Raw genomic sequence first — 19,429 nt, 5'->3', positions numbered from 1 at the left:
GGAGGGTGGTGGAGGGAGGTGGAGGGAGGTGGAGGGAGGTGGAGGGAGGTGGAGGGTGGTGGAGGGAGGTGGGGGTGGTGGAGGGAGGTGGAGGGAGGTGGAGGGTGGCAGAGGGAGGTGGAGGGACGTGGGGGGAGGTGGGGGGAAGTGGAGGCGGGTGGAGCGGGGTAGAGGAGGGTGGGGAGACCCTGTGTGTGAGGGGATGGGAGGCACCTGGGCCTGGGGGATGAGGAGCCCATGGCAGGGGCTGGAGGGGCACTGGCCTCCATTCTGCAGACCCGCTCCACTCCAGAGGGTCCCTAAGACCCAGTCTCTTCTCTCTGCCTCCACCCTCTGGCCAGCACATGTGGCTCTGGGCACAGTGACCCCTCACACTGGGGAGTGCTTCCCACAGTTGTACGAACCAGAGGGTGCCTGTGATGGAAGTCAGGACACCAGTGCACCTGCTGCCCTGGAAGGGAGCTGTCTGACACAAGATGGGTCAGGGCCTGGGGCTGGGGTCCTGGCTTCCTGCCTGTGGGTCCCACGGGAAGGGCAGGCTGAACCCACGGGGGGCTGGGGCAGAGGATGGCTATGGTGAGGTTGCTGCCTGGCATCTGAAATGTGTTGTCACCAGCAAAGACCAGATGGATGGCCCACCCTGGAGGACGCAGACTGAGCAGGTGGCCCGACCCACCCTCACTCCCCTGTTTCCCTTCTGGAGCCTTGAGGCTGAGGGGCGTGCCTGTCACCCCCGCTGAGCCTCATCCTCCCAGGGGTGTGGATGAGTTTCCTGTTGATGCTGCAACAAAGACAAGCATTGTGGCTTAAAATAACACATACTGATTTATCGTGGCTTAAAATAACACACATTGAGTTATTGTGGCTTAAAATAACACACATTGAGTTGTTGCAGCTTAAAGCAATACACATTGATTCTCTCATGGTCTGGGGGCTGGAAGCCTAAAATCCAGGTGTTCAGGGCCAGGCTCCCTGGGAAGGCTCTGGGAGAGGATACTCCTGCCTTTTCCAGGCCCTGGGAGCTTCAGACAGCTCTTGGCTGTGGCCGCCTCTCTCCCACCTCTTCCTCCACCATCACTGGGCTGTCTTCCCTCTGGGGGGGTCTCTGTGCCTCTGTTTTCTTCTTTTAAGGACACCAGTCACACTAGTAGGGCCCACCCTACTCCGACACAACCTCATCTGAACCAGTGATGTCTGCAATGACCCAGCTTCCAGGTAAGGCCGCATCCCCAGGTCCTGAGGGTTAGGACTCCAACACATCTTTTGGGGACATTATTCAACCCCCAAACCCCCATGGGGCACACCCCTGGCCTAGGCGGCCTCCACATGGGTCCCAAGGTATCCCCCAACCCCCTCCACAAAGGGGAAGCCGCAGGAGGCAGGGCTGTGGAGGCAGAGAGTGCCTGAGGAGGCTCACGGGCCCGGCCCTGGGGCCAGACAGGAGGCAGGGTCCCCAGGGCTGGGTGCCGGTGCCCTCACACCCCGGGGCATCTGTGGCAAGGGTGAGCCTCCGTGAGAGTGAGTTCTCCCTCTTCTCCCACTGGAGTGACCAGATTAAGCCAAGAAAAGTGCAGGCACTCAGTTAAACGTGAGCTTCAGATCAACAAGGACTCCTATTCGGGGTAAGGATGTTCTAGATCCTGCACGGGGCATACTCAGCTCGAGGAAGTGGTTCCTGTGGCTCCAGGTTCTCTGGTGCCTGCACCCTCTGTTTCATCGGCAATGCTGCTTGGATCCCTGGTGACTCCGTTCTGGCCGCTGTTCGTCCACTCAGGGGTGAGAGAAGCTGGGGCCCAGGATGAGGGCACCTGGTGTCTACGGCTCTGCACCCCTTCCCGGGAGGGTCAGGGAGGGTCAGGGGCAGCAGCTGCATTTCCTTTCTGCTCCAGAGCTGGGAAGTGGGTTTCAGGGAAGGGTCTGGTGGTGTGGGGCCAGGCCCCGGGGGCTGGGAGGTTCTGCACCTGGCCCAGTGGCCTCAGGGGCTCAGAACCAAAGCCAGCCAGGGTCCCTGCCCCTGCATGGTCTCAGCCCTGGCAGCCATTTGCAAGTGGCTTTTCCTATAGACCTAGGACTTTGGGTGGGGATGCCTCTCCTCACCGCACGGCTTAAAGCAAGAAGTGAGGAGGGAAAGGCTGGGCAGTGCAGAGGGCCCCGGGATGGCTGTCAAGCCAGCAGAGGGCAGGCCTGGCGGGGGTCACTTGTCTGGTGGACCTGTGAGCTGGCCCGGGCCCCCCTCCCTGGGCCACCAGCTGCCCTGGCTCAGAGGCCAAGCCTGGGCGGGGCAGGGCACAGCCCACCCACCAGCTGGCTCATGGGGCCTCAGAGCAGGCGCCGTAAAAACGCCTCGGCCGTTGCCGCGGGGACCTGAGCCGAGGTGGGTTCCTGAAGCCATTGCATTTGATCCATGGAGCCCAGAACGTCTCCGGGAGAGAAATATGGAAGCAATTATTGTGAGGGCCGTCGTTTGAGTAATTCCCAGAGAGACACCAGGGCCGGTGCTCGCGAAGCCTGGTGCACGGCGCCCTAATGAAGCAATTAAGGCAGGGATCCTCCGACTTTGATCTTGATGGGGTAATTTTTACAAAAACATCACGGAGTGATAGATACCCATAACTCAGAGTCCTTAATTGTACTTAATTTGTTTGGAATACGAATGTGCATTTAATTAAACCCCAGCTCGGCCCGCATGCTTCAAGCAGGGCTGTCAAGGAAAATTAAGACCCAGTTTGCTTTCAAAGTTACTGGTTTTTATCAGGCAAGGACAGCGGTCTTCGAACAGAAGGTTATGGATAATTAGGCCGAGAGCTGCAGCCCAAGAAAGTGGAGAGACGGCACCGCTCCAGGAGCGGGTGGGGAGGGGACCCCTCGGGGCAGGCGGGCAGCAGGGCCCTGTCCCATGCAGACCCCAGGCTCAAGGAATGGGGGCTTGGCCGGAGGTGGACATGTCCACATCCGCATCTGCCCACACAAGGGCTGCAGGGGTCCCGCCCGCAGAGTCCCCTCGCTGGGGAACTGCCCCTCTGCCCTAACGGTCTCTGATGAATTTTGGCCACAGGGACACACATGAGACATGGATCTTCACTCTGGAAGGGCGGGAACAGTCCAGCCCATGCTTCTGTTAAAGAGGGGAAACTGAGGCACAGAGGGAGGGGCTGGCCTTGCCCGTGGTCACTCAGGAAGTGCCTGTGCAGAGCGATAGCCTCCCTGTCCAGCAGCTTTGCTGCCTGGCCCTTATCAGTTCTCATCTGTGGGGTGTCATCTGCTCCGCCTGGGTGTGTAGGCCCTGGCCATCAGCAGGTCTCTGGGGGAAGTGTTGGGGGCACAGGGGGCTCCAGCCAGCGGTCTTGAACATCTCCCCGGGCCGAGGGGCAGAGGAGAGGGGAGAGGACACAGCCAACCCCACCCCACGCCACCCACTCCATCCCACCCTGCACACTCCACCCCACCCCACGCACTCCACTCCACTCCACCCTGCTCCAGGGCCTGGACTCCTGGAGATAGTGTGGTTTGCCTCAGGACTGGAGGGTTAGGGTCCCCACCCTGTCAGGAAACCCCAGGCCTGTCCTTGGGAGAGCAATCTTCTATGGGGCAGTGGTTGAGGGGCCAGTTTCATGCAGGAGAGAGCAGGAGAACCTCTCCTTTCTCATCTGAGAGTTGCAGCTCACAGACACACAGACAAGTACCTACATAGGCATGCACGTGACATGTGACACACACGGCACTTGGCAGTGTACACATGCAGATATACACACATGCACAGATACATACAAAACATACATACCACACACCCCAGCAGGCGTGCACACATACATACACGTGCCACATCCACACACGTGCACAGGTACACCCACACACAGATGCACGGACATGACCCATGGACACACAAGCACAAACCCACACATGCATGCCCACACAATATACATGACACACATGTGCACACACATGCACACACCTGCATGCACATGTGCACACGTTTACACATGATGCACCTGCATGTACACACGTGCACCTCCACGCGCCTGGGGACCTCATGGGCTCAGCGGTCGTTCACTCTTCTGGTCTGGCGTGGCCTGGGTGCCAGCCTGACCTTGATGGCTCTCTCTCCACACTGTCCACCACCCAAAGACCCCTCCCCTGACCCAGGCCGGCCCTGTTGCAAGGAGGCTCCATGATAAAGTCACTGTGGCAAGGCCTGGGCTGGGTGGCCGGGACCTGCCCAACTCTGGCTTTCCCACCCTGGGCAGCGAGGACCCCTTCGTGCTGCTCCCCTAGCTCTCGGTGGTTTGCGGCCCAGCAGGAGACTCCAGCCCCGCCATGCCCTGGGTCTCGGCCCTGTGCTGGCCATGGGAAGGGGTGGTTCCCAGCCATGGGGTGGTGGCCTCTTGGTCCCAGGCTAGCCTGGCCCTGGCAGGGCCTGTGAATCCAGCCCCAGCAGCTGCTCCACCCTGAGCTTGCCTGGGCCTTGGCTCATACCCAGTGCCACACAGGGACAACTTCTCTCTTCTCAAAGACACCCTTATCAGTAGTACAACCCATGGGTTTGCCACTGTCTGTCCCTTTCAGGTGTCAGGAGGTTCAAAACTTGCTCAGAGGACCCAGGTAGCAACAGGACAGATCGCTACATCTCAGGACCCCGGGGCCCCAGCCAGGGTTGTTTTCAGGAGATGCGGCCTCTGTGGAAGGGACCTTCTTTCTAGAGGGGGCCCAGGCCTCCCCAGGTCAAAGGTCCTGGCTTGGCTGGAGGTGTCTCTGCTGCTTTGCCTGCTAGGGAGGGCCCCAACTTGAGTGTGCCACCCTCCGGAGGGCGTCTCGTCCGAGTGAGTGCTGGGTGAGTGACGTGGGCGCTGTCCTCACAGGGCTGCTTCCTTTACACGTGTGCCGGCTGCCTTGAGATGCTGGCTCCCAGGATCTAATCTTGGTCAGCCGGGGTGGCGAATCTTCCTTCTCTGTCCTCCAGCAGCTGCCTCCGCACCCTGACTTCCTTCCTGGGGCGCCTGTGCACCAGCTGTGAGGGTACATATAGCGATGAATGTTGGAGCCACAGCTGGTGACTTGCAGACAGACTGAAAACCACAGAGTGTGGTGGTGCTGCTGGCCTTCCTGGGCTGTGCTCAGCCTGGCACGGCTGCAGTGAGGACGTCCTGGGGCCACCGCCACCGAGTACCACGGGCGCGGGGGCTTGAACCACGGATGTTTATTCCCTCACGGCTCTGGAGGCTGGAGGTCTGAGATCAAGGCAAGAGCAGGGCTGGTTCCTTCCAGAGGCTCAGAGGGCAAATCCACCCAGGCCTGTGCCACCCGCGGCTGTGTGGCACACTCCTCGCTGCTCCTGCGCTCCCGGGAGCGCTGCCCAGGCTCTGGCTCCAGCTTCACGGGGCGCCTCTCTGCCTGTGTGTCTGTGTCCACACCCTCCCTTTGTGTGAGGACACCCCTCATGGTGGACGAGGGTCCCCTCACTCCAGTGGGCCCCTCACCTCCATTGTTCTGTCAAATGAATGTTTATTCCCAAGTCAGGTCACCCTCCGAGGTCCTGGGCTGAGAACTGCAACCTTATGAATTTTGTGGGACACCGTTCAGCCCACATGAGTCCTCCATAGGCTGAGGGAGCTGACGTGTCGGGGGCGAGGGGCTGGGGCTGTGGCTGGCACGGGGTCACGGCTGCATCCTGCTTAGTGATGGACAGTTCTGCCTCGGCAGGCATCATTTTGGCTCCTGACGGCAATGTCTGGGAAAATCTGGCTGCTTCTGGGAGGCACTTGCCGTGGCCTGTCGGTGCCCCACAGAGCTGCTGTCTGTGCAGCCTGTCGAGTCCCCAGAACTCTGACCTGGCCAGGGTCCAGCAGGAGCCCTGGTCACACTGAGTGTTTCCACAGAGGGACCTGATGAAGGCGTCGGGTTCAGGAGCTGTGGCCGTCTGCAGGGCACAAGAACACCTGAGGGTAGCCCAGGGCTGGTGAGTGAGGGAAGCTGGGAGCAGGCTGGGGCCATAGGTTCCAGACACTCAGAGGAGAGCCCCACAGCACAGGGGTCCCCCTTCAGAGCTGGGGTGCTGCTAGAGAGGGCACAGTGGGACCAGCTCAATGGGGTCCCCAGAGAGGCTGGAGGCCAGAACCAGCTGCCACCACCAGGACTGAGCACCACCGCTTGGTGAAGAGCTGGCAGGGGTGGCCAGGCCAAGTCCTCCTCAGCGCTCGCTTCCCAGCTGGTCAGGGGCCCATGGGCAGAACCTGACAGGAAGCCAGTGGGCAAGGGAGAAAGAGTCTGTTGGGTCCTTGCCCACATCTCGAAGTGTGGCCAGGCAGGCTGGGAGCTGAGGGGCCCCAGCAAAATGCTGGGCACAGTCACCCTTCAGGGAGCCTGCATCAGTGCATGCTGGTTACACGCGTGGCAGTTTCCAGACAGTGACAGCGGCGGCCTGGGGATGCTGCTGCTGGACAAGCCTGGTTGGCCTGTTGTGAAAAGAAACACACGCCACCCTCCTGTAAAAGGAGGAGAGGCCCCACAGCCATGAGAGCCACTGCCTGGTCACAGGTGTGGAATACGTCTCGGGTAGGGTAAGCTGCTCTTTCAGGTCAGTGTGAGATCATCTGGCTGTTCTGTAGCACATACAATACATTGTTAAGCTGACCACTGCTAACCGTCCATTTATGAAACAATAATGGGAGAGAGAAGGGGAGGAAGAAGGGAATTGGCACACACACATACATGCACACACATACACACATACATGCACACACGTACACACATTACACATGCACACACACACACACATGCACACACGTACATGCATGCACACACAGATTACACATGCATACACATTACACACACACCACATGCAAACACACACTCATGTGCACATGTACACACATATGCACACATGCACCTACATGAACACACATGTACACAATACACATGCACACAGACATACAATCATGCACACACCTACACACATTACACATGCACACATGCACTCACACACATTACACATGCACACACATGCACACACGCACACACGTACATGCATGCACATACACACATTACACATGCACACACATGTACACACACCACATGCAAACACACATGCACTTATGTGCACATGTACACACATATGCACATATGCTACACGAACACACATGTACACAATACACATGCACACAGATGTACAAACATGCACACACCTACACACATTACACATGCACACACATGTGCACATGCACTCACATTACACATGCACACATTACAATGCACACACATACATGCACACATGTACACATTACACATGCACACATGCAGACACATGCACACACATGCACTCATGCACACAGGTACACACATTACACGTGTGCGCACACGTACACACACCTGTGTAAGTACGCACATGCATGTTTCTATGTGGTCTCGGTTTCTGCAGCTGGTCATGTGCTGCAGTGCATATTTATGGGACCATATTTCTTTTACCCACATTCTCTGTTTCGTTTGCCCTCTCTCAGCCTCTCATCTGGTCAAGGTGTGCTCCCTGGTGAGGGAAACTGAGTTACTGTCACCAAAGGGGCTGAGTCCTCAGTGGCCCTGCTCGTTCCTTTACTTCTCTGTTTTGGTGGCTGCAGCCTACTAATTCTCACAATTCCATATGGCAGTACCCAGAGGCGCCCGGAGATGCCCTGGGTTGCTGCTCGTTCTCTACGGCAGCATCCCAGGGTCCCCCTCAGCAGGGGCTTTGTCACCTTGGCTGGCACAGGAGCTTGTGGCTTACCTGTGGATTTGGAGCACACAGAGTCCAGCAGCTCAGTGCCCACACTGACTTCCACCTCTGCGGACCTGCTGTTGTGTCACCAGGGGAAGCATTCTGCCAAGGACCAAGACATCTAAACCAGCAGAGTCCAACGTCCCAGGGACAGGAAATCAGTGTTCCAGGAGTGGGTCTGCAGGTGTGAGCGAAAGGAGCTCCTTCTGCATCCAACCAATGTTGGAACCTGGGTATGTTGGGACCTGGGTATGTTGGGACATGGGTATGTTGGGACCTGGGTATGTTGGCTGCAGAATGGCCCCATGGCTTGTTTAAAACATAAATTGCACCTGAAGATAGAAGCTCAGCCTTTCAGGGAGTGCTTGTCCAATGGGCACCACAACTAGGTCTTCACTAGGCCAGCAGGGGGGTGGGGAATGCCATGGACCAAAGATTTGCAAGGGCACCTGCCGGCCATTGCTGAGAAGCTCTGTGAGTTGACTTCCATGGCCGGAAACAGTACAGAGCTGAGTGCCTCGATGGCAAGAGAGGCAAGAGGCAGGTGTGCGGGGTGGAGCCATTGGAGCAGGGAGGCAAGTCTAGCCCAGAGAGGACTCCCTGAAGCCCCCTGCACGGTGCCCCCATGACTTCAGGGGCCCAAGGTCATCCACCAGGTACCTGTGAGTGGCACAAAGTCCCAGGAAAAGCTGCCACCAGGGGCCCCAGTGGTGGTTTCTGCTTGGGCACGTGCGGTATGCGGGTCCCACGACTGTGCTGGTCGCCCGGCTCACCTTGTCCAGGACAGACCATGTTGCTGAGCTGTTTGTGGTCTCTAGAGTATGGGCTGCCACCACAAAGCACCACAAACCAGGTGGCTTAGAACTGACTGCAGGAATGTCTCTGGTCTGGAAGCCAGAAGTGCAAAATCAAGGTATGGGCAGGGCCTTCTCCCTCTAAAGACCCTCCCTGTCCCCGGTGGCTCCTTATCGGCTTCCTTGGCCTGTGGCTGCCTCACCCGACCTCAGCCTCTGTCATCACGGGACACTCTGCCCACGTGTCTGTCTCCACGCAGCATTTTCCCAGTCACACTGGCTTAGAAACCACCCCAAGGGCCTCAGCTTAACTTGATTAGATCTGCAAAGACTGTATTTCCAGGCTGGGTGCCATGGCTCACACCTGTAATCCCAACATTGTGGGAGGCTGAAGTGTGTGGATCATTGGAGGTCAAGAGTTTGAGACCAGCCTGACCAACAAGGTGAAACCTCATCGCTACTAAAAATACAAAAATTAATGGGGTGTGGTGGTGGGTGCCTGTAATCCCAGCTACTCAGGAGGCTGAGGCAGGAGAATCCCTTGAACCCAGGAGGCAGAGATTGCAGTGAGCTGAGATTGCACCATTGCACTCCAGCCTGGCCAACAGAGCAAGAGTCCATTCCCCACTGCAAAAAAAAAAAAAAAAGACCCTATTTCCAAATAAGGTCCCGTTCACAGGTACTGGGAGTTGGGGCATGAACATATCTTTCTGGGGTCACAACTCAACCCATGACAAACCCCATCCCTGCCATCCTGGCCACTTTGGGTGGGACCTCTGAGCAAGCATGGAGTAGCAGGCCCCAGAGAGAGGACAAGGGACCTCCCCAGAGTGTGGCTCTGCCTGGATTCCGACAGCATTCCCTGCAGCGGACGGCCTCGGTGCCCTCATGTCTGCCACCCCGTGCCCTCCCAAAGGGCCATCCGCACACCCTGCCCTCAGCCTCCCTGTCTACCGTCCTCCAATCCCCCTCTTTCCAGGCCCCACTCGTGCCGGGGCCATCAACAGGTCTCCTGAGCTGGGAGATGTGTATCTCCACCTCTGCCTGTTTCTCCATCGGGACAACGTGGACAACAGACCGTGGCCGGGAGCTTCGCCTCCTCCATCGCTTTCCTCCCGCTGCCTTCTCAGGATATCTCCACCTCTGCCTGTTTCTCCATCGGGACAAGGTAGACAACAGACCGTGGCCGGGAGCTTCGCCTCCTCCATCGCTTCCCTCCCGCTGCCTTCTCAGGATTCTGGGTTAGAGCCGCGATTCTGCCACAGCCAACTTCCGTCAACAGAAAACAGTCAGGACCAGCTGTGAACCAAGCCCGAGTTTTCGTCTTCGGTCCAAGGTGGGCGAAGCTGTATTGTGTGGGATGAGGAGGAGGCGTACGTGAGGGGGGTGTGGGGCAGTGCCAGCCGCCTCGCCACTGTGTGGGATGATGAGGAGGTGTGCATGAAGGGGGGTGTGGGGCAGTGCCAGCCGCCTCGCCACTCCTCTTGCTTCTGCCTCCCTCAGCCCTCATGGGCCGTCCCTCGGGACCATGGGTTGCTGGCACTAGGCTCATCCTTGCGGCCTCCTGGCTCAGACAGTGCCTGGCCGACGAGGAGCCCTCAAGGTTGGATGTCTTATGGTCAGCCATTGGGTCTGGGCTTTTCTCAGAAAGACAGCACGGGGCCTCGGGGGAGAGCTCTGTTCTTGGCCCTGGGCGTCTATACCTCATTCTTCCCTCTGTAGCTTTTCTGAGGTTCCACACAGTAGCCCTATCTGCCATGAAGACCTCTGACATTGCAGAGGCCAGCAAAGCATCTCAGGGTCTGAGATCCGAGGAGGCCCCCAGATGCTGTTTCTCTTTCCAGGCTCAGGCAGCAGATAGCACGGTAACGTCAGGCCAGGGCGGCAGGACCCTCAGCCACATGCTGGGTCCTACATTTCAAGGACTTATTGCCTGGTCTCCGACGCGTGTGTATTCTACGAAGTCAAGCAAGATGCTTGCTGCTGTCTGACCATCAGGAACAACTGATGTGATGTCATCAGCAGGGAGACCAGAGCGGTGGCCCCAGGACCTCCCGGTGAGCAAGATCCCTGTAGAGGGGTGATCAGGAGGGTGAAGTGGGCCCTGGGCAGGGCTGTGAAGATGAACCGTCACCTGTGCCAGGTGGAAGCTCATGCTCCGGGATCGCAGGAAGCCACGTTTCCAGTGGCCAGTCCTGTGTCTTCTCCCGGGGCACCCGCTCCCTCAGTGGAGATTCCATGGTTGGAAAAGTGTCAGCAGCTGGGTCCCCTGGGTGAAGTCATGATTAACCCCCAGCAGTGGTTCTCAGTTGGGGTGGGGGTGGGTGGACATTGGGCAGTGCCCAGAGACATTTGTGGTTGTTACATTCGGGGGATGTCACAGGCTTCCAGTAGGGGAGGGCCAGGGAAGCTGCCAACACCTTGTGAAGACCAAGTCAGCCCCACTACAAAGGGTCACCTGTCCCCAAAGTCTTAAGTGTTGAGATTGTGCAACCCTCATCCAGGGTTACTTTCTGAGATCCATCTGCCTCCCGCACAGGCCATGGTGCCAGGAATCCCTGCACCTGCCGCTCCAGGCCCAGCCTCAGCCTCACCACAGGGTGCTGGCTTTCCTCTCCTGGGTAGAGAGAAGCCCCAGGGGTGTCTGCTGTCTCTCCCCACCCCAACAGGCGTCATTCTGTGGGTTTGGGGCCAACGTGGGGATTCTCCCAATGGCCAACTGTGTCCAGTCCAATCATGCATTCCGGGACTGTGGACGTGACTCAGGCCATGGAGCTCACATGGAAGTGGACGTGACCACAGGTGTCACTTTCCTCTGGACTGCAGGCTGCACGGGGCTCAGGGTCCCCAGGAAGCAGATCGGCACAGAGCCTGCTCCCAGACAGCCCGGCTGGGTCCCTGCTGTGGAGCACAGCCTGCTGCAGACCTGGTTGGGGCCAGTGCAGGGGAAGCGTCCAAGTTCCTCCTTGTGAGTGTGTAGGGGACCTTCCTGAAGGCTCCAGGACCCTGGGGAGAGCGGCCTGGCTGGTGCCGAAGCTGAGCAAGCGGCTGGGACTCCTCATGGGGACGCCACAGTGAAGCTTCTGGTGGGTAGACACGGAGGACACCTGCCCTGCAGGTCGAGCTCCACTTCACTAGGCCTTCCATCTGATTGATCCCAGAGATCCTGATCAATCAGCCATGATGAAAGCACATGCCGAGCTAAACCTCCCAATGATCATTCTGTCCTCACCGCCCAAGACAGCTGACAGCTCGTGTCCTGGACTGGCCAGCAGCAGTGAAACCCCACCCGGCCACTGCCACTCCCCAACCTGTCATTCTCACTAGACCCAGGGGCCCACCCCAGGGAGTGCGGTCAGCTGCAAATGCCTCCACCTCGCCCCTCGCCGAGATACCCCTCCTAAGCCCTGGAGCCCTGCGAGTTGCCTGGTACCGCGAGGTCCATGCAGGGGTGATATAAGGTGCAGGATCCTGAGATGGGGGGATATCCGGACGACCCTGGAGGGCCCTAAATTCCATCACAAGTGTCCTCATCAGAGAGTCGCAGAGGAGACGTGACCACACCCTGCGGAGACGGCCATGTGGGACGGGGTGGGGATTGGAAGATGCCAGTCTTGGAGACCGGAGCGAGGCAGCTACAAACCCAGGAACGTCGGTGGCCCCTGGAAGCCGGGAGAGGCTGGGAAGGATTCCGTACTGGAGCCTCCAGAGGGAGCGCCCTCATTTCCACCCAGTGAGGCTAACTTGGGACTTCATGCTTTCGTGAGTGTGAGAGAGTAAACATGTGTTGTTTTATGCCCCCTGGTCTGTGGTGATTTGTCTTGGCATCCCCAGGAAACGAATCCGAGCGAGGCCTCTCCCTGCCTCGTCTCAGCCTCTGGAGCACAGACAGCCTCAGTGGAGCTTGTGAGAGGCCAGGCCTCTGTCACGGACAGATTCACCCTCTGAGCCCAGGGAAAAGCGTGTCTGGGCCCTCTCCTGGGGGCAGCGGGGGGTCGGGCCCTGTCCTGGGGGCAGCGGGGGGTCGGGCCCTCTCCTGGGAGCAGTGCGGAGTCGGGCCCTCTCCTGGGGGCAGTGCGGAGTGAGAAGCCCACGGTAAATGAGCCCATTGGCTCCTCCCTGAACCTCCGGTGGCCTCTTCTCTGTTGGGTCAGGGACGTTCTGGCGTCACAATAAACGTGACTGATAGTCACTGTGAGTCGGAGTCTGTCACTGACCAGCCAGACCTGGCGAGCACCCCGGCTCCTTCAGCTGACACAGCAAGTCCACTGTCTCTGGAAGGTGAACCCTTAGCAGGGACTTAGCCCAGATCAGCCTCGCATCTGATCCCTGGTACGAGACCCCAAACATCACCCCTCAAATGATTTGCCCAAGATGTTTGCAGCAAAGCCTAACATGGCTTTTGGCCTCCAAGTTACCTTCTCCTGGGCTAGACACCTCTGACTCTAGAGCACACGCTGACTCCTCATGGGCGCCGAGGAAGCAGGTGGTGCGTCTGGATCTCAAGAAGGGCAGGAGGCCCTCCAGGCGGCAGAGCAAGCGCCCGGACCAGGCTGCTTCGGGGTGTCCCGGAGCGAAGCCTGGGTTCCCAGACCCGGGCAGTGGACTCTCCCCTGGCAAGCGAGCCGCGGAGAGGCACAGGAGGTGAAGACTTTCATTCCTGTGTCCCCGCCCCAAGGTCCAAGGCCCTGGCCCTTCCGGAAGGACGCCCGACGTCCCGCGAAGAGCCTTGACACGTGAGGGGCCTCCGCTTTGCGCTTCGTCGTCGGCTCAATTACATGCAGGGTTCGTTTTCGGTGAAGTCATCCCTGAGGCTAAAAGAAATGAGATTATTTCAGGGCCACCACCGTAGGTCTCTGCTTTGACTGTAGCTGGAGCGAGTCACGCCTCCCTGCGAGTTCTCGGGGCAGCGGAAGTCGGCCGGCCCTGTTCTCTGCAGCTGCCATTGCAAAATACAGTCCCGGTCAAGTGCAGCCCCCACGGGGTCCCCAAGGAACTTACTTCAAAGGAAACTCAATCACGATCCACACAGTGACAGTCCTGTTGACTGTGATGTCCCTGCACGGCTCCGACAGCCAGTGTCCGGTTTTCCTTGGTAGAAAGCACAGCGCTGTTTTCAGGGTAACAGCAGCGTCCACCGTCCCGGAATTCCCGCTGCGATGGCTGGTTCTGGGGACTGTTCCCAGGATGAGTATCAGCCAACATCCAGCCAGGGACTAGAACCACCCTGGGTGCTTTCACAGAGGGAGTCCAACCCCAGAACGGCTGCCTGGGTCTTGGAGGGTGAATGCAAGAAGCAGCCTCCACTCAGGGCTGGGAGGGTGGTGGAGGTGAGGTTGCCCAGGTCCAGAGGCTCAGGGAGGGGCTGCAGGGTGGAGATGCAGACAGAGGCGGGGGCACCGTGAGGATAGTGCGGACACCCAGGGAGGCAGAGGAGATGGCCTCGCCCCCGCCTCCTGTCCACATTGTCCAGAGAGAGAGGGGTGGGCACAGATGCCGAGGCCCTGCCCACCCCACACCCTGGCCACCTAGCCTTGGTGCCTGCAGTGCCTCATGCTCCTGATAAGCAGTGAAGGGGATGCCCTGGGGAGGGAGGGCTGAGCTCCCAGAGCAGAGATGCACACTCGGGACTTCCAGGTGCTGTGAGGATGAGGTCAGTTACACCCGCACGTGCATGGCGGAAGCTCTTCTGTTTGTTCACGGGTGGAAACGCCACAGATCCCTCCTTGGGAAGTCAGGCTGGTGGTGGTCTTTCCCCAGGATGGCCGTGCCTGCGACAAGCAAGAGACCCCTCGGCCTCCTCTGACCTCCCGGCAGTGAGCTGTGCTTTGGACCTAAAAGGACTTGGTATCTCCCTGTGGCTGGCTGGGGACACATAAGGCAGCAGTCTCCATGCTGGACCAGCTCATTTCCAAGCCATTATCCCTGATCAGAGCCTTGGGGACCAAGAAGGGGGATCCATGTCGGGGCTCTGTTAACAGAACTCCCAGCATCCTCCACCCCTCCCGTCCTCCTTCCCTCCCTCCCATTCTTCCTTCCTTGCTCCTTCCTTTCTCCCTTTGTCAGGTCAGGAGGTGGCCCGGGGCCTGGCTTTCTCACCTGTACAATGGGAGGTGGGTGGCGCTGGGCAATGCCCATCTTCCCCTCTGGTGGCCGATGTCGAGGACCCCTTGACAGGCAAGGGCCCTGAGTGCTCCCAGGAGGCTCTGGCTTTCTGACAAGTCAGCCACGGCCCTGGCTGGGCATGAATATTCAGCCCACGACGGTGGGAAACAGGGCAGCCCCGCCTGGCCAGCCGGGAGTGTCCACTTGGGATTTGATGCAAGCCAGGGCTGCAGCCCACCCTGCTCCTCACCCACTGGCCAGGCACCCGTAAGCTCCACACCAAGGGCGGTGGGCGGGCAGGTGGGCAGCAGGGCTGTGGAAGCTAGTGAGTGCCAGGCCTGCTCCTCGGTGCCTCAGACCCTCGGGACTCCAGCTGCACCTGGCCCCGCATCCCTGGGCCGCTGACCTCGGGGCTTCTCTCTGCAGTTTCGCCCTCACAGATCAGCAGTGTTGGAGGGTTGGGTTTACCCCTCACCTCCTTTCCCACTCAGAAGCAGGAGGGCTGGGCTGACGCCTCCCAGGAAGGCCCAGCTCCCCACGGAGGGTGGCCCTCCCTTGTGGCCACTGGGGACCCTCTGTGCTCCAGCCCTCCAGGCCCAGTGGTCAGGACATCGTAAGGAATGCTGTGGCTGGGGCTTCGAGAACCTTGTTCCCCACCAGCTCCTCCGCCCCTCCTGCGCCTCCGCACAAGGTGCTGCTTCCCCTCCAGGGCTGTGGCCCCTCATGGGGGGTTTGCAGATGTATCCAGGGCCCAGCTGACCTGCCAGGGCCAGTGCTCTTTCCTCCTGATGGCAGCTCCCTGACAAGGTGTGGAGGAGGCTGCCCCCAGTGCCCACAGAGGACTTTCAATGGGGCAGGGCAGGGCAGTGCCACCTGCCTGGCGCTGGGCACCCCCACCTTCCTGGGAGCCACGGTGCTGGAGGATGAGGACACTCCTGCCTCTGAAAAGCCGTGGCCCTGAACCCACAGCAGGGATGGGAGTGCCTGACTCAGATGCTGTCTGCCGTCTGCTCCTGGGGCAAACTCCCCCTCCCTGAGAGGCTTACCTGGCTGCGGGGAGGGAGGGGCCCGGCTGTGTGTGTACGTTTATCTCTGCAGACGGGCTCTCCTGGGCGACAGCCCCCTCACACTGTAATTCTGGAGATTTTCCTTGCGTGTCATTTTTAATAGATGTGATTATGGTTTGGAGTCTGATATTCTGGTAATTATCTTCCTGGGCTTAATCCCCGTGCCCTCATAATGCCATTAGGGACTCGACATGGGAGTCTTAAAACAGTGATTATTTATCGTGCGTGCCTTCAGCTCAGAGCAATCCTGACCGCGTTCCGCTGCTTCCGGGAGCGAGGGTGGGGCTCTCGGGCGCTCAGGCGGCCTCTTCACGGCAGCTTTGCTAACTACTACTTGTGCTTTGATGTGCGGCCAAGATGGAATCAGGGGTCAGACCTCAGCTGTGAGAGCTGCAGCCTCCAGTCCCAGCTGCTCGGGGACGGAGCTGTGTCCAGCCAGGCCTTGTCCCCAGTCCCCAGGGCCGCCTGTGTGCAGTTCCCGCCAGCGTCTCTCAGGGGCCTCTGGACAGCAGGGGCATCAGGAGCAGGGTTTCCATTCCTGTCGCACCAGGGGCCTGGTGTGTGACCTCCGCTGAGCTGCTTTTCTTGCCTCAGTCTGTAAAACGGGCACAGTAAAAAGACCTACCTCGAAACTAAAATGCATATTCCTCAGTGAAAGGAGCCAGTCTGAAAACGCCGCACGCCGTGAGATTCCAGCTCAAGGGCATTCTGGAGAAGGCGGAACTACGGAGGCAGCCGAAAGATGAGAGGGTGCCAGGGACTCAGGGGAGGGAGGGAGGGAGGGAGGCACAGGTGGAGCACGGGAGGTCTCCAGGGCGTGGGCCCCTCCGCAGGACCCCACAGTGGTGGATCCACGCCATCACACGCCTGTCCACACCCACGGGACGCACAGGGTAGAGGGCGAGCCCGGCGGTACCTCTGGGCACGGGGTGAGGCTGTGTAAATGCCGGCTCAGCCACGGTGGCAAGTGCAGCGTGCTGGCAGTGTGTGGCTGATGGGGGTGGCTGTGCTCACATGGGGACTCTGTGCCTTCCACACAATTTTGCAATGAGCCTAAAACTGCTCTAAGTAATAAAGTCTAGTGGGAAAAAAAAGCCCACCTCATCGGGGACAGTGCGCCCTGAAGGAGAAGCTGTACCCAGCTCATAGTCACAGCGCGGCTCAAGATGCCGCCCCTGTGGTCAGCTTGGCTCAGACCTCGGCTCTGCACCTGCTCTGAACTGAGGGAGAGTGACGGAGATGTCCTTGCTCCCGGCGGAGCCAGCCTAGGAGAGCTGGAAGCCGGTGGGATGGGGCTGGGGGCACTGCGGACCCCTGCGGGCTGGCATCAGTGAGCAGCAGGGGCTGTAGTGCGCCTGTGTCCCCCAGGTCACCCCGAGTGCCTCTGCACTCTGCACCAGGGTGAGAGCCGGCAGAGAGATGTCCCTGGGGGCCGGTGGCGCTTGGCGTTTCCGGGAAGCGAAAGTCGGTTTGGAATCTTTGTTAACAGCTGGGCATACATCTTTTAAATTATAAATCGATAAATAGTTAATTCAATAATAGAACTCTTTTGAATATTTCATGCTGCCCGCGCACTGCGACGTTCTGCATAGATGTTGATGAAGTGGCAGAGGAATTAGAGTCAAACCCCCCACCTCCTATGAGCACGGTCATGGGCTCGGCTCAGAGTCCATGTTACAGGCTGGGCCCTCACTGTCTCAGCTCTCCACTCACCTGGGACCACACAGGACGCCTCACCCCTGATTAAATGCCAGAAGCTCAGAGGGGAGATGGAGGTTTCAGGAGAATAAAGTGTTGGCTGCAAATTCCTATGTTAAAGTCCTCCGGACCTCAGATTGTGACTCTGTTTGGAGATAGGGCCTTTAAAACAGTGAGCGAGGTTAGGGTGGGCCCTCCGGTGTGTGATGTTAGAGTGGGCTCTCCGGTGTGTGAGGTTAGGGTGGGCCCTCCGGTGTGCGAGGTTAGGGTGGGCCCTCCGGTGAGCAAGGTTAGGGTGGGTCCTCATCCGGTGTCACTGGTGCCCTTCTAAGGAGAGGAGATTCAGACCCAGACGCACAGAGCGATGGCCCTGTGGGACACAGGGAGGAGACGGTGTCCACAAGCCCATGAGAGAGGCCTGGGGAAGAACCAGCTCTGCTGTCACCGTGACCTTGGGCTTCAGTCTGCAGGACCCTAAGAGCAAATTCCTGCCACTAGCTTCCTCCCCGCCCTGCTGTGTCCCACTCTGGGGTCAGCAGCGGGCCAGGCCCGAGAGTCCCTGCGGTGTGCTCTGAGAAGCCACAGGAAGCAGTGCCTGGGAGACCCAGCGGAAGTCCTGGGCCAAGCCAAGCAGAGGGGACCTCACTGCCACGATCGCCCGCTGCACCCAGCATGTTGTCTCCGGGCGTTTGGGAGAGACGCTGGCCGGCACAGCCTGCGTCCAGGATCCTGTCACTTGCCCTGCGCTGTTCCTGAACCGTCTGACCTAGAGAAGGGCCATGTGTGAGCACACGGTGGCAGAGCAAGTGGCACAGCTCAGAAAACCAGCGCTGTCTCCAGCAGGTCTGGGTCGGACAGCGCCCCCTTCCCCCATAAGCCTTGTGGCTTGGGGACACCTCTGACCTCAGTCCACTCCTCTGTATGTGTCTATGCCACGTGTGGCTCCATGCTTGTCGCAGTGAGGTTGCCACGTGGCCCTGAGGTTTCTTCTGCTGTCTCCGTTGCCCTGAGGGTCTCCTGCCTGGACCCTGGCCTAGGAGTGGGCATCAACCAGGAGGAGCAGAGTCCAGCTGCACCACCGGGGCCCATGTGCGCCTGCCTGGGGCCCGGCCCACAGATCCAGCACGCGGTTCTGGCCTGAAAATCCCCCTTGGCAAGTCCTGGTGCCAACTGGGTCCTCTGAGCCTGGGCCCTGCCAGATCCTGGCTTTGTTCAGAAGAGGGTCCTGCCACTGTCAGGGGACCTTGGCGTGCCACGTGGTCTGGCACCTGGAAGTCAAGGCTCAGGTCGTGGAGTTAGGTTGAGCTCGGGAATTTTCTAGGTCAGAGGACCTGAGGCAGGTGGGGCTCCACTCACCCACCCAGCTCTGGCTTCCAAGGGGAGGCTCAGAGGGGAGTTTCCTGACCACGCCCTTTGAGTGCCATAGAGCCAGGTGTGGCGCTGGCTGGGATACGGGGACCCCTGCAACTTGGTTCTTATTTGTTTGTTCACACATTCACTTATTTATGGCCTGCATCTCCATTAAGCTGGGGGTCCCACGAGGGCAGGCTGGTGCATGGGGATATCGCAGTATCAAGGGCGTGTGGAATCCAGGCGCTCGTGGGCTGGGCAACCCTGCCCAGGATCTACACCTGTGGATGGCACCAGGGGTCAGTTTCTTATCATCAATGTCTCTGGCAGCAAATCACCCCCATCCTTTGCCCAACGGGCCAAGTGGGGCTTGACCAGAACCCCACCTCCAAGGGTGGGCACTCACTCAGGCCCAGTCCAGCCTCCCCAGACCTCAGCGAGGGTGGAAAGTGGTCACACAGCTTGAATTTGGCCCATCAGAGTCCCCCTGGGGTGTTCTCCACCTTCCTTGTGAGAAGTGATGCTGCTGCTCTTTCATGTTACTGAGTCCTGGGTGCTTTGCCGCCCAGACATGCGCACTCAAAATGTGGCGAGCCTGCAGTGCGGCGGCTCCATCCTGGCTCCCAGGCGCTTCCTGAGGCTGGAGTCAAGCAGAGGGAAAGACGGAGCTG

General features: G+C 59.2%; 1 long non-coding RNA gene across 6 annotated transcripts; it reads left to right on the top strand.

Annotated features, from left to right (window-relative positions):
- Positions 1-254: 254 nt before the first annotated feature.
- Positions 255-12,499, top strand: LOC103225746 (uncharacterized). Of its 6 annotated transcripts, none has more exons than XR_012089820.1 (6): positions 255-1,215; positions 1,628-1,776; positions 7,837-7,977; positions 8,527-9,874; positions 10,383-11,624; positions 12,076-12,499. It is a non-coding gene; the product is annotated as an uncharacterized lncRNA (long non-coding RNA). The 6 variants fall into 6 exon arrangements; XR_005235761.2 differs by having other exon boundaries at positions 7,837-8,981; positions 9,518-9,874; XR_012089823.1 differs by having other exon boundaries at positions 7,837-9,874; positions 10,383-10,595; positions 11,519-11,624.
- Positions 12,500-19,429: the final 6,930 nt, after the last annotated feature.

The sequence above is a fragment of the Chlorocebus sabaeus genome, chromosome 20 (assembly GCF_047675955.1).
Source record: "Chlorocebus sabaeus isolate Y175 chromosome 20, mChlSab1.0.hap1, whole genome shotgun sequence".
Classification (NCBI taxonomy): Eukaryota; Metazoa; Chordata; class Mammalia; order Primates; family Cercopithecidae; genus Chlorocebus; species Chlorocebus sabaeus.
The sequence above is the reverse complement of the archived record's forward strand: the minus strand, read 5'-3'. Positions and strand labels throughout refer to the sequence as shown.